We start from the raw sequence: 20901 nt of genomic DNA on the forward strand, positions 1-20901 counted from the left end.
CTGCAGGTTTGCTTGCAAATAATCCCCACATATTATCTAGAGATCTTAAATATAATGAAATTTCAGGTGCGAAGAGCAGGTCCACATGTGAAGGTTTAATTAAGCTGTTTTATTTCTTGAAGCTTATGCACAGAAATCTTCTCAACTAATGATCAGCACCTGTTAGAGTTAGATAAAGGCCAATGGCATTCAAAGGGGAAGTTTGACTTAGTTTCCTTATGGCTACGTAGGGATTCTAGGTAGTTCCCTCGTTTCACTCAGCCCCTAGGTCCTGCCATTCCTTCTCCTACATCAGAGGTGTCAAACTGCTGGCCCGCAAGATGGATGCGTCACATGGAAGTTGCGCCCACCCCATTGCCAGCAGTGGCAAAACTGACCCGATATGTTGTGCGATGTCATGTGATGTTGTGAGTTTGACATGTCTGTCCTACATGAACCATTTTTTAAGTTTGGGTGTGTAAATCTTTTTTAAAAAATAAATGTGCAGCCTTCCTAGAATATTGCTTATTTCTGTAAAAGAAATATTATCTATCCTTCTTTGATTTTTCCTGCCTAAATGTAAAAGTTTGCTTTTCTCCACATTAAAATTCATTTTGTTGGATAGGGCACATTGTTCAAGTTTGTCAAGTTCTTTTCGGATCCTTAGGTTGTCTTCTGGAGTGTTGGCTATTTCTACCAGTTTAGTGTCATCTGCAAATTTGATGAGTTTCCCTTCTATGCACTCATCTAAGTCATTTATGAAGATATTAAAGAGTACTGGGCCTAAGATGGAGCCTTGTGGTACCCATTGTTTACTTTTCTCCATGTGGATGTAGTACCATTGAGGACTACTCACTGAGTATGATTTGTCAGAAAGCTACAGATCCATCTGGTGGCAATGTTGTCTATCCCACCTTTTTCTCATTTACTAAGCAGCAGGTTGTGGTCTACTTTGTCAAATACCTTACTGAAATCTAAGTATACTACGTCCACAGGTTTCTCTGGTCTACTAATTTAGTCACTTTATGAAAGAATGAAAAAAGATTGGCATGATCTGTTTTTAACAAACCCATGCTGGCTGCTAGTTACGACTTTGTTTGCTTCTAGTTGTTCACAGATCTGTTTTTTGATTATCTTTTCTAGGATATCCCAAGGTATTGGTCTTATACTGATCGGTCTATAGTTTCCTGGGTCTATTTTTCCCCCTTTCTTGAAGATGGGGACCATATCACCCTTTTCCAATCCTTGGGTACTTTCCCAGTGCTGCAGGATTTTTTAAAGATATGATGCAATGGTTCTGAGATAACATCTGCCAGCTCCTCAGAACTCTCCAGTGATTTACATTCATCAAGGTCAGATAGGTGTTCTCTTACCATTTTCTTGCTTATTTTAATTTTTGTTTCTAATTTGTCTTTTGCAATAGGGTTTTTTTTTTGTATCTTGGGTTATAATTTCTTTTTGTGTGAAGACTGATGCAAAGAATGAGTTAAGCAGCTCTGCAATCTCCCTATTGCCTGTTACTTCCTTGCCACCTTCTCTCTTTAGTGGACCTACAGTTTCCTTGACTTTTTTCTTGTTATTAATATGTTGAAAGAAACCTTTTTTATTATATTTTATTGATTTTTTAAATTGTCCTTGATTTCTGATGCAAGTCTTTCTTCATTCTGAGCCTTTGCTTTCGTGACTTCATTTTTGCATGTTCTGGCTGTTTGCTGATAATCAGCCTTAATTATGTTTCCCTCTTTCCACTTTTTGTACTTGTCCTTTTTGTCTTTCAGTTTGTCAGAGAGAGCTTTGTGCAGCCATGCTGGTTTCTTCTTGAATTTCTTGTTTTTCTTTTTTAGTGGTATTGTGCTGGACTGGGCTTTTATGATTATATTTTTCAGAGTTTTCCTCACTTCTTGAGTTGTTTTCCTCTTTAGGATTTTTGTCCATGGAATCTTTCCTAGATTCTCTCTAAGTTTGTTAAAATCAGCTCTTTTGAAGTTTAAGAATCTGGTTGGATTATTTTCTGATGCTTGTGTTTGCATTATATTGAATTCCAGTATGACACTATCACTTTCACCTAGGGTTCCAGCAACTTCAATTCCCTCTATCACTTCTTCTCTATTAGTAAAAATTAGGTCCAGTATAGCTTTATTTCTAGTTCCCTCCTCTACTTTTGGATGATAAAATTGTCAGCTAGATTGGTTAAGAATCTGTTTGATCTCCCGCTCACTGCAGAGTTTGTCTCCCAGTTGATATCTGAATATTGAAGTCTACCATTACTACTGTGATATACTTCCTACATACAGTTGTTAACTGGTTGGCAAAGAGTTCATCTATTTCTTCTGATTGGTTGGGTGGCCTGTAGTATACCTCTATGGTAATGTCACTTTTTTCCCTTTTATATTAAGTCAAATACATTCTAGAGGGATTTTATCTTTGATTATGTGAATTTCTGTGTTCTCTTACATATAGTGCAACTCCCCCTCCTCTTTTTGTAGATCTATTTCTTTTGAATAATTTGTATCCATCCATCAGTACATTCCAGTCATGGATTTTGTCCCACCAGGTTTCTGTAATGCCAACTATGTCATACCAGCTCTCGTGTACTATTGCTTCTAGTTCATCTTGTTTGTTCCCCAAACTTTGAGCATTTGTACATAAGCATTTAAGACCTTTATGTCTGTCCGTGGATATGTTTTCTGCATCTCCTGTTTGTTGTTTGACTTTTTCTTTTTTTCTCACCACTTCCTATCTCATTGTGTGATTTGTTTTCTTGGGATTTATGACTGGTTTTGTGTTCTAGAGATTCTAAAGATTGGTCACCCTTCCCCATCAGTTTTAGTTTAAAGCCCTCCTGATGAGTTGGGCCAGTCTTTTTCCGAGTACATTTTTCCCTGTTTTCATGAGGTGCAGCCAAATTCCTTGCCAAGAGTCCTTCGCATAGAAAATGCAGTCCATGATCCACGAAACCAAAGTTTTCTTGGTGACACCAAACCTTTAGCCAGTGGTTTATTTCTAGAATTTTTTTTTCTCTATGGGGGTTGGCCTTTCATTGGGAGTATTGATGAGAACACTACTTGTGTTCCTAGCTCCTTAACTTTATTGCCTAGTTGCTTATATTCTCTCAATATTATATTCAGGTTCTTTGTTGTGTTTGTGACAGCCTCTCAAATACTGGAATATTGCTATAATGTTACTCCTAGCCCTTCTTTTTTCTTGACTGGCCATACTCAATTCCTGCAACTATTTTTCATATATTTTTGTGTCCAGGACTTTAATTATCTTAATTGCTCTTTTTTGTACTTTTTCCAAAGTCTCAACATCTTATTTATAATCTAGTGGATGCATGTATGGTCTTACTAAGGATTTATAAAGTCCTTTATAAAGTCACTTCATGTGACTTTGGTTTTATGCCTCTGTTTATACAACCAAGGATTGTATTAGCTCTTTTGGCTGCTACAGGGTTTTCCTGCCTAGGTGTAAAACTTTGCTTTTCTCCACATTAAATTTCATATAGTTGAATAGGACTTGTTCAAGTGTGTCAAGATCTTTTTGGATCCTGAGCTTGTCTTCTGAGGTATTGGCTATTCCTGCCAGGTTAGTGTCATCTGCAAATTTGATAAGTTCCCCTTCTAGTCTCTCATATAAGTCATTTATGAAGATATTGAAGACTACTGGATTTAAGACGGAATCTTGTGGTACTCCACTGCTCACTCCATTTAGATGTAGTACCATTAAGGACTATTTGTTGAATATGGTTTATCAGCCAGCTACAAATCTATCAGGTGGTGATGCTCTCTATTCCATATTTTTTCTAGTTTACCAAGAAGTAGGTTTAGGACATTTATCCATGAAATTTTGCTTAGGCTCTCTCTTTGTTAAAATCAGCTCTTTCAAAGTTTTTAAAGACACTGGTTGGATTATATTATATTGCTTGTGTTTGCATTACATTGAATTCCAATATGAAGTGGTCACTCTTGCCCAAGGTTCCGGCAATTTCAACTCCCCCTATCACTTTTTCTTGATTAGTAAGAATTAGGTCCAGTATAACTTTTCCTCTGGTCCTCTCCTTTACCTTTTGGGTGACAATGTTGTCAGCTAAGTTGGTTAGGAATCTGTTCGATCTCCCACCTGCTACAGAATTCTGATGTTGGTTCCAGTAACTAAACCTTTTCTGTTTACACTCTTATATAGCCAATTATTGACTTCACATACAGATATTCTTCTTTTCCTTTTCAGCCCTCTTCCATTAATTAGAGAGAGGATACTATATGCGATCCTGATATTGTTAAAATCTGCAGTCATACAAGCTAGTCTTTTCAGTATCATTTCTTCCCCCCATATATTAGCAGGAGGTAATGCTTTGGAAACATTGTAGCAACAGCATAAAAGAAAACCCTCAAAGAAGGTAGAATTATTTCTGCTTTAAATATATTTGGAATAATTGTTTAAGTCCATTAGTCCCTCTATTACAAAGTATTAGAAAAATGCTGTATTTTGTGCTGGTTTTGAGAAAGGAAATTAACCATGGTACTGGAAGAACAAGAATGGAAATGACCAAGAAACCTCTTTCATTTATGTAGTGAAGCAAAGCCACTACACAGGAATGAAATGTGCTAGGGGAGCAATGACAGCTCCCCCATTATTCCTCTGAGCACAATGGGCAGAAGACCCTTGGGGACCAAACTAAGTGCATTTCATTGTTTAAAACTAACCAAGTATCCTGAGGTACATTAGAGGAACCTGTCCAATCAGTGTTAAAGTTGTTCAATTGGCAGTTCAAATGATTTCTATATATTAGACAGAACATATAGGCAACATATTAGCCTGGTCTTGGAACTATACTACAGAGTGAACCAGGATTTAACTTTTAGCATCTATAGGAGTTTAATGGAACAAAGAAGAATATCCTGCCCATACCATAATATATGATACCTCCTCACTCCTATTTAAAGCATCCATACGCATGATTGTATTCACTGGAACTTGTAGTCTAGCACAATGGGATTTGGGTGAATTTAATTTGTTAAGACATACATAAATCACATTCCATGAGAGAGAGTTTACAGATATCAAAGCAATTATTTCCTGTGTTACTGTATTGAAATGAATGGCTTATTTACAAAAATACTACTATGCGTTTGTGTGGCTTCCATACACTTCAATGGAACTCCAATAGAAGACATCTGTCATCTGTTTATTAGTATGCAAGGTGTCGCTCAGGTTTTTTTGTCTTCATTATCAAACATTTGAGGCTTGATAACTGGGTTTTATAACTGGAAGCAAGTATATATAGAGAGCATTCACACAAAGGATGGCTCCAAATTCCATTTCAAATCATAACAGGGTTCATGGATGCTTGGCTTAGTGCAATGGATAAACCTATCAATTTTGATACAATGTGATACAAAATACTACAATTTATTCAATGAGCCAAGGTTTTAAACTCTATTTAGCAGAATATGACCCTCTTTCCACATATGCAAAAGAGAACATTAAAGAGATAGTGTCAAAACTGAAATCATCATGGAAACCAACCAAAGAGAGAAGCAACCTAGAACTAAGGAGAAACTTCCTGTGACAGTTAGAACAATTAACCAGTGGAACAACCTGCCTCCAGAAGCTCTGAATGCTCCAACACTGGAAGTTTTAAAGAAGAGACTGGACAGCCATTTGTCTGAAATGGTATAGGGTTTCCTGCCTGAGCAGGGAGTTGGACTAGATCAGTGGTTCTTAACCTGGGCGATATTGCCCACAGGGGGCGATTTCATTTTTCAGGGAGGCGATGTAACGAAAAGGGGCAACACAGGGGTGAAGGAATGAAAAAGGGGCGATATGGGGGCGATGGAGTGAGAAGTTTTGGGGACACTTTTGAGACTTTTTCTTACAGTGAATCGCTGTATATCTGTCGTACAAAAACATCAGATTGCTTGCTATTAGTGGATTGAATTGTGTTTTCAAATATTCCTCCAGCTAGCTTCAGTACAGAACACCATACATATGTGAATACGCATCGCTTATCTTCATGCGCGTTGTGCATGAAGATAAGCGATGCGTATGCTACCCATACGGTGGCACGCCATTGGCCAGAATATGAGAGATATGGGAAAAAGACTGGAAATAAATTATTTGCATCGATATATCCTGATGACAATTTTAAAGAAAACAAAAAAAATGTTTGCATAAATTGAAGAATTATTTCCTATGTTGTGATTGAGATGTTATGTTGGGGGAGGGGTGATGACAACTTCCTCATTTACTCAAGGGGGCGATTTGTTCAAAAAGGTTAAGAACCACTGGACTAGATGACCTCCAAGGTACCTTCCAACTATTATTATTGTTGTTGTTGTTGTTGAAAAACCATGATTAAAAACATAGTAAAACATGAAAATTAACTCCACACCTAACTTGGTTAGATACCCCATTTAGATACCAAGAAATTTCTTGAAATCTAGAAAATATTAGCTTTCATAATTTGGAGCAAATACAGTGCTACAACCTCAAATTACAGGACATCTTGTGGCAGAAGGGGGGGGAGAGATTGAAAATAAAGTTTCTTATAGTCAGATTGTGTGTGTGTGTGTGTGTGTGTGTGTGTGTGTGTGTGTGTATTTGTGTCTAGATGTCTATGGAGATTCTCAGTCATCCAGGTTATAGTTATCCCAAAGTGCTTTTTCATGAGGCAACTGGACTTTCTTGTTTTTCTTTTCTTCTTTTCTTTTCTTTTTATCTTTTCTGACATTTCGCTTCTCATCCATGAAGCTTCCTCAGCTCTTCTTCATTGCTTCTTCAGCTCTTCTTCATCTCAAAGAAAAACAGGAAAGTCCAATTGTCTCATGAAAAAGCACCTTTGGGATATAAGTCTAGAATTCTTTCAAAATAATCTATTTTTGCTATGTATGAATGCACTTTATTTCTGCTTATTTTCCAGATCTGAAACTTATAGTTCACTCTGTGTTCCCTCCAAAATAACAAAATAAAATATTTAGACACTTAGATGTCTAAATAAAAATCTTAAAGCCACCAATGTGGTATAGTACTTAAAACAGTAAAGGTTCAGGTTCATTATTGGCCACAGTAACTTACTAAATGATCTTGGACCAATCACCCTCTCAGTTCAGCCTAACAGAGTTCTGAGGATAAATAGGAGAGAATATTATCTTGGGCTAATGAAAAAAAAAGCAGATTTTATATATATTGCTGATTAGAATTTGTTCATTTCAAGAATGTTGGTTTTCAAACCTGTTTAAAATATTTTTCAAAGAAGATATCCATTATTGTTATTGAGAATTAGAATCAGTTTATTTTTTCTTTATGTTTCTAATATCTTTTAGCATTTGTGCCACTGGAGTTCCATTCTACTACTATTGTTTCTGAAACCACCCAGAATTAAATGGTATATTTTCTTCAGTGTTTTGCTGTAGAAAAGCAATTAGCTAACTATTATGAATAAGCAAAATAATTCTAAACCAGAGTACCACATGTTATTTCATAGTATCTAAATTCACAATACTTTAGTTTTTCTTTAAGAAGCAAAGAAAATAGCTGAGTATAAATGGTAGCAGTTTAGCAATCTTAAAATGCAGTGAGTATCTTGGGAAGCATTAACCTGAGGCTACTGTGTTCCTGAAAATCAGCATGTCCATGTCCAATTTTTAAAAGATAAAACTGAATGCAATAGAAGAAAAGAAGTGATTTCTAGTTTAAGTATCTTACTTAGAACATTTATTTTATTCACTCTCTCCCTCTGCTTTATCTACTTAATAATTTTTTTTTCCAAATAAGAATTCTCTCTTTTCCTAATAATATTTGGAAATGTATTGAGAAAGGACTTTTCCAGTTGGAACTGTCAGATGTTACAGAAATAAAGTCATGTTATAGCCAGTAACTTCATTTCAGAGATTCAACTTTTTGAACTCTGAAAGCCAATGCAAACTTCAGGGTTGAATTCCCTGGCAGCAAGAGAAAATCAGAATGGAAAAAACTTTATAATGTGGAGGTTTTTTTCCTAGAAGCAAGGAGAAACATCAACTCTTTATGAATTTGAAAAATAAAGTTTGTTTCATAATCTTTATATTATTAGTAAAGGCATGCTATGCTGGAAGTGAAACATGTTTTCTCAACCTAATGGCAGACAAATATAATAAATATATTTATTGCTATGTGCCAAGACAGAAAGCATTTTGCTAACTTGTCTTATCCCAAATAAATATGATATGCTACCATAGATGCTACCACAGTGAGGATACTTTCACAAGGAATTTTTTTCTTAAAATAGCTGTTATTTCATTCTGGACCCTGAGGTACCAATGTGTTTTATTCTGTTTTACCAGCTGCAAAATCAATTGTGCAGTAATAGCAAGAACAGAGATCAGCTCTGCCAAAGTTATCAGGTGCTTGAACTATCAAGAAACTTAAATGCAAAGAACTCGTGTGTGTTTTATTTCAGTTATTATCCAATATACTGGGCAGCTCACATGATAAATAGCTGGGTTTAATGCAGTTGTAATGAAAACTCATGTTAAATGAATTTCCATAAGTGAATGAGTGTTGACAAATTGACACAACCTTTCCAGCTACTTGTATTATAAGTGTCTACAATATACCTTATACGACAATAGCAACATTAATTCCATCTCTAAAGAGGAAAAGAATAATTTATTTAGATAAACACAGTTGTTAGCATTATTTTGGCCTATTTCCTTCAAACTTCTTTTACACTGAATAAAGAGCAAACATCTTTTGAATAATAGTAATGAGACTCTGTTACTGTTACCCAATTTAAATAACGTGTAATATGCAGCATAATATTTGGAGCTGCAATTATCAGTTTTGGAAGTCTTGGAATAACTATGTATATTTTTTACTCCCAGCTACTTTATGAAAGGCAGCCACCTATTTTGAAATGCAATGTACAAATTCAGTAAATAAAATAAATTCTGCATTGATTTTTATATATTGTTATAACACCACAATATAGAACTGTTGCTGCAGGTCTTACTGCTTCCAAAGCAATGTATACACATAATTATCACAAAATCTGTTAAGTGCCATAAAGGAAGAAGGGAGGGGGAAACATGACAAATAAAATACAGAATACCCTAGGGTATGAGAAAAGCATGTAAAATTGATTTACACTTAGGCTTTGTAAAAATGAAACTTCTAATTGTGACATATAATGACTGTTCAATAGCTACTGCACATATACAATGCACATAATTTCATTCCACTGAGCAGTAACTCAAATGTCAGTTACATATCCTATGCGTGCTAGCATCTATGATTCATTCTGCATTCATATTAGTTATATGAAAAGTGCTGTTTGTTGTACCTTCCCTGATACCCAAAAGTTAGTAAACCTTTGCAACTGGCTAACATAATCATTGCTGTGCCCAGTGCAATTTCTACTGGGTTTTCCCCCCCATAAAACATGTAGAATTCCTTCACTCTGGTAACATGACATGCCACATTAACTTCATAGTGTTTCTTTCTGTGTTAAAATTTCCATCCAGCTGCCACACTGGCATGTAATTGGTTTGGTTTGTTCAGGACTGTAGCTATCACCCTTTATGTGGACTGCAAGGGAATCAAATTGTTTCCAATATGATGAGACTCTTGCAGAGACTCTTCTAAAATGAAGACTGAGGAATTCTTGCCCACATTGGATCCAGGGTGCCGCACTCTAGAAGATTTTATCCCCCTTCACAATTCCAGTTGCTTTCATTTTCCACTTTTAAACCTAACTGGCATCCTTCCCCAAATGCACAAATGTTCAGTGCACCAAGTTCCTTCAGAAAGATGCTGTACTTTCCTACAGACAACACCACAAGGAACTGAGCAAAAGAAAAAGCTTTAGCTAAGCTAGAAGTTCAGCTTGAAAGGGGGGGGGGGGATTATTTAGCTCCTACATACAGAATTCCTAGAGTGAAAAGGAGAAGGCAGATATAGTATTCTGTCTGTTTCCCTCTTTATAGATTTTTCTTTTGGAATGAAGGAATGAAAGAAGAGAAGCCCCCCATAAATACAGGACAGTAACAAGTGGAAGAGGATGTCTGAATTCTGCAGAAATCCTAAGAATGGGTGCAGAGAGGCTGAATGCAAAATACTGTAAAGACAGCAACCCCTGAAATCAATTCTTGCAACTGCAGCTTTCTAAAAGGGAATTGGCTTTTCACACTACCAGCAAAACTACGTATATCCCAAATCTTAAAGACTCCTATTCCTTCTACCGCCCCCACTTTCCCAAGATTTAATAATTCCCACAAAAAAATCAGTCAAAGCTCCAACTTGACAGCACTTACCTCTCTGAAAGGCAGACAGAGGAGTTTATTCTCTCCCTGAATCTCCCCTGCAGAACCGGATCCCAGCGCCCCAGCGCTTGGAAACCAGGCGCCTTATCTTTGCAAGATCTGATCGCTGAATCCCACCTCTCCTTCCCAAAGGTGGGGTGGGGAAGAGTGAATGAAATAAGATCGCCCACGGATGTCCAACGGACAATAGTTGTACCACGAGGGCTACCGAAGTCTGAAAGAGGGCAAAATCAGCCCCGCCGCCTCAGAAAAGGGTTCCCACCAGAGTGGAGTCCGCTGGCGCGCACTGCAGGATCAACACCCTTTCAGACTGAACTGAACTGCCTCTCTTTGCACATCTCGCAGCAGCTCACTCGGTCGCTCCGCACCGGCAGAAGGTGGCGGAAAAGGACCAGCGCGCAGCGCCTCCTTGCCCAGGTCCCAGCTGGGGAGCTCAGATGGGCATAGGCAGGGCCAACTGGCAGCTTAGCCCAGACTTTAAAGGAGCCGCACGCTCGGGTGCCTCCCTCTTGTGATGCCGAAGATAGCCTAGAAATTAGGCGAGCGGCTGTCACGGGGACGTAAAGAGGCGGGGGCTTCCTACGGAAAAGAGGAAACTCGGCTGGTGGTGTGAGTGTGGATGTGATCCGCTACACCCCTTTCCAGTTGGGGATGCACACTTGCCGGTACGATCCCCGAAACTGAGGAAGAAGTAAGAGAGACCCGAGCACATACCAAGCCTGTATGGTCTAACGGTTAACATACCAAGCTAGAAAGTGGGAGATTATGAGTTCAGGTTCCGCCTTACTCATGAAAGCCAGCTGGATGGTTTTGAGCTAGTCTCTCAACCCAACTCACCTTACGGGATTGTTGTTGTGGGAAAAGAGGAGGAGGAGGAGGAGGAAGAAGAAAGTGTATTGAATAAATTCACTTCATTGAGTTATTTATGAAATAATAAAAGTGGGATATAAATGAATTAAATAAATTAATTAATACGTGCATCTCCCTATGCTCTCCTTCCCAGTAAGACTTCTTTGGATTCCAGTGTATGTTTGTTCCTAAAAGAAATTATCATAAAGGCGGTTTAATGTAACACCATGGCTACATTAATACTTCTCACAGTGTGTGTGTTTGTGTATGTGTGTGTGTGTGTGTACAAGCTGACTCCTAAGTAGAGATAGAGGTAATTCAGCAGTAACTTGCAGTCTTGTTAACTTTCCTCTGCCTTAGAGTAGCAGAGACCTCAGATCAGAGATCTGGCTGATCCTTGGGCAGAAGACCAGGATGAAGGGAGGCTTTCATAGTTGTTTGGACTACTTGCTCCACTCCTGCCATGTGAGAGGAGCACAGAAAAAGAAGGAGCTGTCAGTTCATCCTTTTGTTGAGAAGTTGGTGGATGTGCTGGACCATTGACTTTATTATAAACTTGCAGCCAGAAGATACGATATGCTTTAAATGTCTATCAAATACACATGCTCATTCCTAAAACTTATAGATGTAATAAAAAGTAAGGATAACATACAATAAAATGGTATAAAAATAAGAGAGAATAGGAGCAATCATAGAATTAATATGCTTCTTCAATGCCAAGTCAATCAATTAGCATAAATTGAGGCACAGAATTTGGGAAGATACATAGGAATCCAAATTGTATTCTCTGCCTGGTGTTTCTTCAGAGTGGAATAGATTAATGTAATCTGACATTCCCTGACTAGAGAGCAACAGGACCATATGGCTTAGAGACTCCACAGAACATCCATACATAGTATACACACTGATGAAGAGAAATTTTTTAAACAATGTCCTAATAGAACTACAGAAAATAATACATCCAGCCTGACAATGAAAATTTAAAATTGTAATGGAAGAAAGATAAAGTGGTGGTACCAGCCCATTTGAAATAAAATATAGGCCGTGGATTAGATATTAGGCTTAGATTAATTTGAAAATTTGCATCACTTCCCAAGGGCATTTGCAGAGGTGCAGAAAATAAATGGTAATTGCTTTTTTAAAAAGCAGCCTCCTTTTGCTGGGCTAGGGCTAAGGCAGTTCTTGGTGCATCAGTCAGAATTAGGATCCACAAACAAAACAGGTGTTTTAGAAGGAAAGAACAACTCTTAACTATACTTTCCTAGAGGAAGGAGGAATGAAGGAAATACTAGCAGTCAGTTTTCAAGCCCAGCACCTAAGAGGTAAAAAGCTTAAAGGAGTAACTGGTCACCTGCTTAATCTTTCCACTGTGCAGAGAAGGAAGAGACCCATCCTTTTTCTATGATAATCTACCTGAAGTTGCAGATTTGATACTGACTGGCACATTTGTTAGTTTAATACAGTGGTTCTCAACCTTTTTAATGCAGCGACCCCCAACCGGTCGTAAGTTGAGGACTACCCAACCGGTCGTAAGTCGAGGACTACCCAACCGGTTGTAAGTCGAGGACTACCCAACCGGTTGTAAGTCGAGGAGTTTCCCTGCCCAGGAGTGCTGCGCATGCGTGGTGCCATCCCCTGCGCCGGCCAAGGCGTAGCTGGCAAGCGGCAGAGATGGCGCAGGCCGACCACTGGCTGGGCCACCAGCTGGGCACCCGCTGGGCCCCACGCTTGCCAGCAACCCTCCCTGCGTCTGTCGGCCTCCCACCTCCCACCCCTGGCCCTCTTTTACTTACATTTTTAGTAGTTGCTCAGCAGGGAGGGGTGGAAACTTCCAGACAGCTCACCTTTGCTGCAGACAACTTGCAGCACTGTTTGCAGAATGGGACTTTTGGCGGGCTCAGCAGGGCAGAGACAGCCTGGACAATTCCTACTGGCTTTTGAAAGCCAATAGAATTAGACTCTATTCAAGAGAGTCTATTCTATTGGCTTTCAAAAGCCAATAGAATAAAAGGGAGTAGCACAGCAAAGGAAAAGGGGAAAAAAATGGCAGACTGCGTTATTTGGCGACCCCCGTGAAATGGTCGTTCAACCCCAAATGGGGTCCCGGCCCACAGGTTGAGAACCGCTGGTTTAATAGCTATATATTACAAAAAAAACAACCACTTAGTTTCAGAACTCTCTCATGAAATAAACAAACCCTGACCCCATCAGATTTACTGTGAAACTTGCTATCAGTTGGGAGACCTGGGACTATTAAAGAATTATTTCCAAAGGAAATTGCAGTAGCCTTTTGTAACAAAAATGACTTCTGGCACATAAAATAATAAGACATCTGTTTAATTTATTTGACTTTATGCCACCCACCTACCAATATTCTGGATGGCTCACAATACTAGAAGCATCATCAAAACATCCCACCTGCAAAAATCATAAAACATTATCCAAATAATGTTCTGAAAGCAGACTAATCACATATAAGCGTTTTGTAAACTAGTATCATACTTCACATGCAAGAATACATTTATTGTGTTAAGCTCCCCAAAATTCCTTGCTTGTTTCCTTCAGAATAAGGACTTCCTTACTCAGGGGCTGAATAAACTGATATACACCTCTTCTAATCAATTTGGTTCATATAAATTCATGTATACTGTATATTCGCTAGCACAGTTGCAAGAAAAGCAAAACTGTTCTAGTGCAAGCCATTTTAAAATACATTGAAACAACAGTATCTGAGCTAAATTAAGCACCACAGTATACCATTTATAAATTATTAATAAATGTGATGATGTGAAGAGGCAATTGTGTTGGGGCTGAAAGAAATAATAATAATAATAGTTGGAAGGGACCTTGGAGGTCTTCTAGTCCAACCCCCTGCTCAGACAGGAAACCCTATACCACTGCAGACAAATGGCTATCTAGTCTCTCAAACTTCCAGTGTTGGAGCATTCACAGCTTCTGGAGACAGGTTGTTCAACTGATTAATTGTTCTGTCAGGAAAACAAAAACAAAAAACCTTATTATTTCAAAATAAAGGATTTCCCAAAAGATTAATCTCTGATTGCCCTGCAAACAGAGGTATTTCCCAGCTGTGCTATTGAAAGCTAATGTGCTAGTTCTATGTGGTGTGTATATGTGAAGGGAGAATATAGAAAAGGAATCAGTGGAATAAAATACAGGAGCTGGAGAGTAAATTAGGGTTTATTATATGTGTACATAAATAAACATGTATTGTAAATGTGGTTCCTTTGAGATTTCGGAAGGACCTTTAGCAAGCAAAGCTTAGGTATTAAAATGTATTTCTATGAATACATTGACAAACTATGCATATGGCACTCACTAGTTGGTGGCTTTAAAAGCACATGTAGAAATAGATCAAGTTACATTCCAGAAAATCAAACGTTGTAAGTGCAATCTTATATATCTAAATCCACTGAATCAATAGGGATTATTGTTGTTGTTGTTGTTGTTTTTCAGTATTCCTTCTTTAGCTACATTTCATTCTTTTCCTAATGTTAACTGCTAGTATTGAGCTAGTAAAATATTCTAGTTTGACTGTCTTCAATGTTATATAATGCTTCATAACTGTTATTTGTCAGTCTTCTCAGCGTGCAACATTTATACCTGAAACAACATTTTTAGAGTAGCTCCTTAGATAAGAATTACTGAAAGTATCACAAAAGCTATGTACATGGAAACACTAGCCAATTGCATTTTACTTTAATGTATATTATGGAATTCTAGCCTTTGTGGTTAGTTTATGGATCATTATGTTATGCCAATTGAGAGCAATTACTTTGGGTTAATTATAGCTAAATTAACTATGGTAAGCATTGTCTGTGATTATAATCAATATCTGTAAAAGGTCAGCAAATAGGACCAGGATGGTATAGATTTCAGGATAAATCAATTAAAAATGCAAAACAGAGGAATAAAAATCCATAGACAGCACAAATCCATCACATAGATTAAACAATGTGGGTAAACCAAAAAGATCTAGTACTAGAAAATCATCAAAATAAGCACAGACAAGTTATTTTGAGGAAGGTATTTTAAGTCAAAGAAGTCCATAGATTGTTCTGAAAATAGCTTTAGATAGTAGTTCTCAACCTTCCTAATGCCGCGACCCTTTATTACAGTTCCTCATGTAATTATAAACCATAAACCATAAATTTATTTTCGTTGCTATTTCATAACTGTAATTTTGCTACTGTTATGAATCGTAATATAAATATCAGTTATGCAGGATGTATTTTCATTGTTACAAATTGAACATAATTAAAACATAGTAATTAATCACAAAAATAATATGTAATTATATATTGTGAACTATTTATTTCTAATTACAAATAAATAAGTCGAGGATTACCTGTATTTCCCTGTGGGCGAGGGCAGGAGGAGGGGCAGGGTTTGCTCGCTCTCATTCTCTCCCTCTCTCACTTTTTCTCTCTCTGGTGTGCACGTTCCGCCTCCTCTCCTGTGGCTGGAGCGTGTGCCGGGCAGGCTGAGGCTCCATGTGGGCCGTTGCCCAGCAACTGCCTTGGCCGGAAGCACCACACGTGTGTGGCACCGCCCCCTGCGCCAACTGAGGCAGAGCTGGCAAGGCGGCACCGCCTGTGATTTCATCATGTGGAGGGCCACGCCTCCCCCTCAGCCTGCTCCCCCGTCCTTGGCCACGCCACTCCATGCAGTGGCACTTCTGCATCATGATTGGCCGCAGCAGCAGCAGCAGAAGCAGCCGCAGCAGCAGCAGCAGAAGCAGCAGCAGCCACAGCTCCTGCCTCCTCGCCGCCCTCCTGCCTCGCACCTCGCTCCACACGGCCCACCCCTCCTCCTCCACAGCACCCGGCCTCGCCGCCCAACCCCACCGGACCCCGGCCTCAGCGCCAGCATGGACAGACCCACTGCCTGGAGACAGATAGAGGAGCAGTGTCTCGGTTCCTAAGACCATTGGAAATATGTGTTTTCCGATGGCCTTAGGTGACCCCTGTGAAAGGTCATTCGACCCCCAAAGGGGTCGCGACCCACAGGTTGAGAACAGCTGTTTTAGATGGTGACTTCATGACAGGTTGTACGGTATGGGAAAAGGGCAAAGTTAAACTCTCCAACCTGTGAAAATAAAAAATAAAAAAACACAATACTTGAATACAGGCTTGAAATTGCCTGTAAGATGATCAAGTACTGATTCAATACATATTTACTGCTCACTTTGTATTAGCAGTCCCACACTGTAGTTTTTTCCCCAATTTTCAAAAGTAGTTTCTTATATTGTACATTGCAAAAACCAGGTATTAAGATAAATCAACACTGAAAAGTTACATATAATAATGGGATAACAGAAAAGCTTAGTAGAAGAAGAAACAGTTAGGATTGGAATTAAGCTGTACACCAAAAGCTAGAATAATAATAGAAAGATAAAGATACATAAAAACATTTTACAATTAGTAAAGCCACTCCCTTGAAATTAATCATGCAAGGCTCTCACCAAGAACCCAGGTCATATAGTTCATAAGACAGGAAGCCAATTTGATCAATTCAAATTTCTAGCTAGATTAATCCACCATTATTTAATACATTTAGACAACCATGCTAACTTCTGAATTCTTGTGGCAACTTAAAAGCAGATTTATTTAGCTTATATTTTTGAGGGCTGCAATCCATTCCAATAAATGCAGATACAATAATGCTATCCTATGTTAAGGACACATTTTCATGTATCTCCATGTTTATAAATGGGGAAGTCAGGGAGGAACCCTATGGTTAACTATTTGCATATGAGTAAGCATGTATTTATATTTGTACACATTTTATACTGATATAGAACAGGTTTCATTGCTGCTAAAGAATTCTGGGAATTGCAGTCTGAACATATTTGAAATAGAATATGACCCATGAAAGCTTATAAAAAAATCTACTAGAATTTAAAATGCACCAAGACTCTTTGTTATTTTGGAATAATGGAATAATATAGTTATGTCTCTGGAAATTACTAACTTGCAAACTTTTTTTCTTTGGCAAGGACTAACTTTCCAAAGGTTTTGCAGATGTAGATGAGAAAGCTTGGAGGCATTCTCTGTCTAGGCTAGTTTCATTTAGTAGCACCTATTCCATAAATTTTGAAATTTTATATAAATTCTGTGAGCATTTGTGTTGCAATGCATGCCACACACTTACAATATCGTTTACTGCACAAGTATTTTAGAGCTTTCTGTTTCCAATCTAAAAAACTCTTGTTGCTGTTAGTTTCAACTTTATCTCAAAAATTATCAGTGCTTCTTCCCATGAATATTTCTTACTCTGGAAAACAAGTTGTTGGCAAAGAAGAAATGGAATTATACTTCTGAGAAAGGAAGAATTTTTTGTTTTAACTACAGCTCTGTTCAAAGCAGGAAAAGACTGGAAGGTTCCATGTGTACCTCTGCCAACGTATTGCAGTCCTAGGCTAAAATATCTCCTCTATTCAGGTTCTGGAGCTTCTCTCAGAAGAAGATGCCAAATATGTCAAATCATTCCAAACACCAAAAAAATTGATTAATTTGTGCTGACTACCTGAGAATTCCCCTAATCTAAAATGGCATACCATCCATGCATAAGAGGAAAGTACTGGAAAGGCTGGGAGAATATTAGGACTGAAGAAATATAAGAAGATATTTGGGGTGAGAGGAATTCAAAATGAGCCCAATACAGAATGAATATACTTGGTAGCCAAGGAATGTAGACTGGATTTGGGAGACGGGATGGAAAACAGGCCATTTCCAAACAGGAACCTTCCAGTTGACTTGGAACACAACATTGTTAACTCATGGTCAGGTCACTTTAAGATTACGGGAATTGTTGTTCAAAATTTCTGGAGGAAGAGGAGGGTTGAAATACATGGTGTCAAATATGTACAGGAGGAATCTCATTGTAATATATAATTACAGATCCTCTCTTGTAATATTAGAGGCACTAAGACAGTAGTTCTCAACCTTCCTAAAGCCACAACCCTTTAATACAGTTCCTCATGCATTAAATAATCATAAAATTATTTTCGTTGCTATTTCATAACTAATTTTGCTACTATTATGAATCGTAATGTAAATATCTGATATGCATGATGTATTTTCATTGTTACAAATTGAACATGATTAAAGCATAGTAATTAATCACAAAAACAATATGTAATTATATATTGTGAAATATTTATTTCTAATTACAAATAAATAAGTTGAGGACTACCTGTATTTCCCTGTGGGCGAGGGCAGGAGGAGGGGCAGGGTTTGCTTGCTATCATTCTCTCTCTCTCTCTCTCTCTCTCTCTCTCTCTCTCTCTCTCTCTCTCTCTCTCTCACACACACACACACACACACACACACACACACACACACACACATACATACTTTTTTTCTCTCTGGTGCGCACGCTCCGCCTCCTCTCCTACAGCTGGAGTGCGCGCCGGGCAGGTTGAGTGCCAGCAGCCGTCGCCCAGCAACCGTCTTGGCCCGGGAGCGCCGCGCATGCGTGGCGCCACCCACTGTGCCGGCTGAGGTGGAGCTGGTGAGGTGCCACCACCTGCGATTTCATCATGCGGAGGGCCGCACCTCCCCCTCAGCCTGCCCGCCCACCCTCGGCTGCGCTGCTCCATACCATGGCGCTTCTGCGTCGTGATCGGCCACCTCAGCAGCAGCAGCAGCAGCAGAAGTCACAGCACCCGCCTCCTCGCCACCCTCCTGCCCCGCATCTTGCTCCACACGGCTCATCCCTCCTCCTCTGCCTGACCCTGCCAGACCCTGGCCTCGGCGCTAGCAGGGACAAACCTGCCGCCTGGAGACGGATAGAGGACCAGTGTCTTGGTTCCTAAGACCATCGGAAATATGTGTTTTCTGATGGTCTTAGGCGACTCCTGTGAAAGGGTCATTCGACCCCCAAAGGGGTCGTGACCCACAGGTTGAGAACCGCTGCACTAAGAGCTGTGGTGGCCCAGTGGTTAGAATGCAGTATTGCAGGCTACTTCTGCTGACTGTGGACTGCCAGCAGTTCAGCAGTTCAATTCTCACCTGCTCAGTATTGATCCATCCTTCCATCCTTCTGAGGAGAGTAAAATGAGGACCCAGATTGTTTGGGGGCAATATGCTGACTCTGTAAAATCATTTAGAGAGGGCTGTAAAGCACTGTGAAGTGGTATATAAGTCTAAGTCAGTGGTTTTCAACCTTCCTAATGCCACGACCCTTTAATACAGTTCCTCATGTTGTGGTGACCCCCAACCATAAAATTATTTTTGTTGCTATTTCATAACTGTAATTTTGCTACTGTTATGAATCGTAATGTAAATATCTGATATGCAGAATGTATTTTCATTGTTACAAATTGAACATAATTCTATTCTGTTCTGTTTTATTCTGTTCTATTCTATTCTATTCTATTCTACTCTACTCTACTCTACTCTATTCTACTCTACTCTACTCTGCTCTATTCCATATTGTGTATTCTATTCTCTCTTCCATGTTGTCTATTCTATTCTGTTCTGTTCTGTTCTGTTCTGCTCTGCTCTGCTCTGGTCTATATTCTATTCTATTCTACTCTACTCTATTCTGGTCTGGTTTCTATTCTATTCTATTCTTCTCTACTCTACTCTACTCTACTCCATATTATGTATTCTATTCTCTCTTCCATATTGTCTATTCTATTCTATTCTATTCTATTCTATTCTATTCTATTCTATTCTATTCTATTCTATTCTATTCTATTCTATTCTATTCCATTCCATTCCATTCCATTCCATTCCATTCCATTCCACTCCACTCCACTCCACTCCACTCCACTCTACTCTACTCTACTCCATTCTATTCTGTTCTGTTCTGGTCTATTCTACTCTACTCTACTCTACTCTTCTCTACTCTACTCTACTCTACTCTTTTCTGGTCTGGTTTCTGTTTCTATTCTATTCTATTCTATTCTATTCTATTCTATTCTATTCTATTCTATTCTATTCTATTCTATTCTTAGACAATTTAGGATCGTCTTCTTCCTGGTTATTCAAAAAAGATTCAGTTATAGAAACGACAACTTTCCGATCATTCTCTACATCTCCCAGCTTTGCATTTGGAGTGAAATGAATCCCAAATTGCCCTTAGTATATTTTATTATTTTATTTCAAAACGGTCAGAGAGGAGGGTAATTTCCCTAAGAACCACCGCCATAGTGCTTGAGGAGCTCCTGTCTCTCAGCCCCGCCCCTTTCAAGGGGGAGAGTTCAGGTGGGGAGAGCAAAGGGAAAGCATTCTCTTCTCACCGTACGCAAAGCCTTAAGCAGCGTGAGAGTTGGAAGAGCGAGGGATTCCCCTTTCCATCCCTGCTGCGGTGCTTGCAGCTTTGTGGGTTGATATTTTCACGCTCATGAGATTCGAAATGTTACAATGGCTCAAAACGTTCAGATGTTACATTGTCTTTCACTTGCCACATTGCCCATCACTTGCCACATTTGCCTGGGGAACGTGTCCAGCGCCGACGCCCCACTCCCTTGCAAAATGCGCATGGGATGCAGGAAAAAGCCCCCTCGGTGGGGGAAAAGAGGAGAAGCGCTTTTAATTTCACATGTTCTTTCTTCTTTTTCTTCCCTCCCATCCATTTCTTGTGTGGCTTTGAATGGGCAACCTGCTGCACAATAATCTTACCACTCACAAAGTGTTCAGGTGCCTTTTCAAAGGTGAAAAGAAAGGAGGATGTGACTGAAGGATTTTTAGAGATTTTGCTTTCAGCAGAGTGCAATCTGGATATTTCCCTAACGTGTAGACAAATC

At 39.0% G+C, this 20901-nt stretch overlaps 1 protein-coding gene across 12 annotated transcripts in view; it reads right to left on the bottom strand.

Moving 5' to 3' along the window:
• The window catches only part of LOC120299329 (calcitonin gene-related peptide type 1 receptor-like), a 198694-nt gene extending 187969 nt beyond the window's left edge, over positions 1–10725 (bottom strand). For all 12 annotated transcript variants that reach the window (XR_005554389.1, XM_039324041.1, XM_039324045.1 and 9 more), the window contains exon 1: positions 10269–10725. The gene's annotated coding sequence lies outside the window, so the exon portion shown is untranslated. The remainder of the gene's footprint in view (positions 1–10268) is intronic.
• Positions 10726–20901: the final 10176 nt, after the last annotated feature.

This window comes from Crotalus tigris, unplaced genomic scaffold (genome assembly GCF_016545835.1).
Source record: "Crotalus tigris isolate CLP2741 ecotype Arizona unplaced genomic scaffold, ASM1654583v1 scf7180000024292.1016931, whole genome shotgun sequence".
Taxonomy (NCBI): domain Eukaryota; kingdom Metazoa; phylum Chordata; class Lepidosauria; order Squamata; family Viperidae; genus Crotalus; species Crotalus tigris.